Here is a 3937-nt window from a genome sequence, read left to right on the forward strand (position 1 = left end):
GCAGACGAAGGGATGCCTGCAGGAAGTACAGCGGGGCTTGAGCCATTCATCTTTCTACACCTCCCCCTGGGGCCTTTCCAACAACATCAGCCCTGCTGCACCCACTCAGTGTCATCACTACCCTTATATTATACAGCTGCTCTGCTTGAAATCCTCTTTGGAGTTAATTTATTTCCCTAATAACACTGTCTATCTGCCTGGGTGTCCCTCTGAGCCCCTTTAAGGGTGCACTAGGAGACAGCACCATCTCCTTGCTGTTTCACCATGCGCTGGCATGGCCTTGGCACACCTGGATGTACAGGAGTGTATAACTTCTGATTTGGAGAATAAAGTTGCTGAGGTTTAGATATAAGTTTAAAGAAGGATCTCTCTTCTGCCTGTCATGGAGGACAGATGCCTTCTGCAAGGGACCCCTGCAAGACCTGGACATAACAGTTTCCCTGGGGTACCTCCTGCTGTTTTGGCTTGCCAAGCAGTCTCTTCCAGAGACTGGGGTGTAGAGGCTGGTGGGGAGCAGTGACTTCTGGGACAGTTTGCCTCTCTCCTCACAGGCCACTGAGGCTGAGGCTGAGGCTGAGGCAAGCCCAGCACCTCCGTTAGATCCCAGCACACTTCAGCCTCCAGCTGATGCCTTAACCCTTGCTGTGGTTTTACTTGCTCCCCTGATCTCTCAGGGATGTTTTAATTCCTTACCAGGTGGGGTGAAAAGTGGCAGGGTGGGACACACAAAGACAAAGGACAGGAAGAATTTATGTCCCTTAATTTGAATATACCAGAACAACACAGTACCTGACCCTCAAGTTATTCATGTACCTGTCCTGTTTCTTTGAGATGTTCTATGGAATCCCTTTGAAGAAGGCTGCTTGGATGTATTAAAATAAAGGAAGCATTTTCCCAGTCCCTCCTGGTCTTACACATCCAGCAATTACAGGCTGACATCCAGAGCTGGGCTTGAGTTCCTCTAGGATACAAAACTTATGGTTTCGGTTTCCACATTTGCAAACTTGGTGCCACAGCAGTCTCTTACTATGCAGTAACTCACCTTGTGGATCTATATAAGCCCATATTTCTGTGAAGAAAAATCAATTTTTTTTCTTATTGCTGCAGATATGCAATACCACAATGTTAGATTGCTTCTTCTAGAAACATTTCTGAGTACATGAAGGGAGTGAAATCACAGACAACCCTTCCAACTGCTGGCTTTTATGAACCGAAAATCAAGTAGTAGAAATCACCCATTACCCCAGAGATAAATGAAGATTGAGAATTTATAGAAGAGGGACTGAAAATACATCCCTTGGGATTTTTTTCCTAATTGCACAGTGCACAGCTGAAGTAAATAAAGGGAAACTTGTGCTGGAGCACATGGCAGCAAGAGGCAGCAAGTAAGTGAATTAAAGCCCTGAAGTGGGCATGAGTCTCCCTTAGCAAATATTCAGTGAGAAGCAGCCAGTTCCCTTCACCAAGTGCCTGGGAGGTCATACCCTGGGGCCAGGATCAGTGCCCAGCTGTGGAGTCAGAGAAAAGAGCAGGTGAAATTCAGCAGTGAGAACTCGAAGGGGGTGAAACCAACACTGCAAAATTAGTTCAGTGTGTCAGGAGATCACTTCAAGGTAGAAAGGGAGCAGCTAAGAAAGCCATGAATGTTCCATACAGCTTTCATTTGCTTCCATCGGTCATTGTTACGGCGCCATCCTACATGTCACCAGATGACATTTTTTGTGCTCTGGCTGTAAATGCATTACAGCAGGACAGTGCCTACCACTGTGAGGTGCTGATAAGCTGTGCTGAACCCCATATACCTTCACATGAGAAATCAGGAGAATAGTGTTTTGCAGAGTTTTACGTCCTGTGGTGCCCATCAGCAGCTACATCCTTCCCAAACTCCAGCTTCCTCCAAGTCTTAAGTTGTGCTACTTTGATCTTGTGAAAGTGCTCTAACCTCCTTCAGGCAATCATGGCCCTGCTCACATTATTTCACTGATCCTGTGATAAAAAGATTTCCCTTTACTCCAAACACCACAGGTACCAGTGTCTGATCAGCTGTGGACAGGTCCACTCTCCATCCTGGTGATGGTTTCCAACAAAACAAATCACTCTGTTTCTGTAAGCAGAGAGACTGGCTCGTGAAGCTGGCTAATATGCTAAGAGGTTGACAAACATGAGTTTGATGAAGAAATAGCATATCTTGTGTGCTCCAATGGTCTCCTCATGAGTTGGGTTGGCAGTGAATTCCCAAGTTCTGTTCCATTAGTATCAGCTGCTGTCAGTGCTCCCAGGAAGGAAGAGCTTAAGATGAAAAATCTAGTGTGTAAGAAAAAGGCAAGCAACTGCCTGTGGGGAGATTTCTGGTGTCCAGGCAAGGACATGATGTTGACCCCTTTGGGTGTCTAAACACTATCCAAGGTGTTTAAACATGTTTCAGAGTATTCGACCTCAAACCTCTGAACACATCACTTTTGGAAATGTTGTACTGAGTAGGATGCACCCTTTAAAGAGAGTCCAGGCAAAGCAGGCAGGAGGGTGAGGGGCCAGTAGGGATCCAAGCAGTTTGTCTGTTCTACCACCTCAGCACACTGTCCAGCACAGGCTATCCACCTGGAAAGCCCCTTTGTTCAAAACTAAGCTGCTCTTTGCTTCAAAGCCTCAGCTACTGCATCACTACTTTAAAAACTCAAAAGGCTGGTTATTTGTCAATGTGGAAAGATTTTAAAAGTATTTGTTCCTCTGCCTTGTAGGAGTTGATCAAAACCTCTCCAGCACTGGGGAGGGAGCATTTTTTGCTCAGTTATCTGCAACTTGAAAGCTGCTGTCTGGTCAGCCTTTGAAAACAACTTCCCAGAGAATACCTAGAAGCTGCTTATTTTATTTTGCAAATACTTTGAAAATAAATGCTTCTGTTGCACTAAGAGGGAACATTTTTATCTTTTTTTTCAAGTGGATTTTTATTCTGAACTGCTTTATTTTGCATTTCATTGAAACAAAATGTTCTAAATAGTGGATTTAAAATTAATATTTATCTCATTTTGTAAAGGAGATTTCATGCTTTGGGCTTTCTTTTCATGTTGCTACAAAAACAAATAGCAACAATCTGGGGCTTTCCCAGGAAAAAGGAGTATTGAATTTCAACCATATCTGGTTAAAAATCTCAATTGTTATAGTCTCAAGCATAGGAATTGTGGAGTTTTCTCAGTATCTTTACAAACAGTGATTTTTTTTTTTTATTCCATTTTTCCTGAAGTTAACAAAGATTAGTGAGCTAGCAGAAGAGGCTAGGGAAGAGTCTAATTTGTTGTTTCTTAATGGCACAGATGTAAAACATTATCTAGATCCCTATTTACAGCTAATAGCAAGATAACATACCCAAGAGACAAATCATAGGCTCTGTAAAGTGCATGATAGCTCCGAAACACAGTACCCCACAGCATTCAGCAAATAACAAAGGCTTGCAAAGGCATTATTAAGTTTATTGTTAAAGAGTAATGATGATGGGAATGGACACAGGACTATAAATAATATAATTTCATGAAAGGCTGCCAAGAGAAAAAATTGAAACCACCACCATTGAAGCACGACCACGGAAGTGAACAGGGGTGAAGCCCTGCGGAGGGTGACGGAGGAGGGTCCTGGACCAGCTGCTCTGAAAGCTTGTGGGAGGGTGCTCAGCCACTCCAGTGACCCTTACTTAAAGGGAAAAAAATGGTCTGAAATCCCATTTGTTTGCCTTCAGTTCTTGTTTCTAGGCTTTTGGCAGGGTTGCAGTTTCCCTGAGGGGGAACATTTCTTTTGCTGAAGTGTCGGCTAGAGTGGTATGAGATGCCACAGTGGAGGGTCTTTAGGCATGCTGTGGCGGGTGGGTGCCCAAAACCAGGGAGCACAGCTTCGGCAGGGCTGAAGGCTTTCAGCCTTGATAAGAGAAAAAAAACGTGATTTTTTT

General features: G+C 44.0%; 1 long non-coding RNA gene across 1 annotated transcript in view; it reads left to right on the forward strand.

Moving 5' to 3' along the window:
* The window catches only part of LOC108445669, a 20991-nt gene that overhangs the window by 11202 nt on the left and 5852 nt on the right, over positions 1-3937 (forward strand). The window lies entirely within an intron of this gene.

Source organism: Corvus brachyrhynchos, unplaced genomic scaffold, assembly GCF_000691975.1.
Source record: "Corvus brachyrhynchos isolate BGI_N302 unplaced genomic scaffold, ASM69197v1 scaffold42, whole genome shotgun sequence".
NCBI classification, from domain to species: Eukaryota; Metazoa; Chordata; class Aves; order Passeriformes; family Corvidae; genus Corvus; species Corvus brachyrhynchos.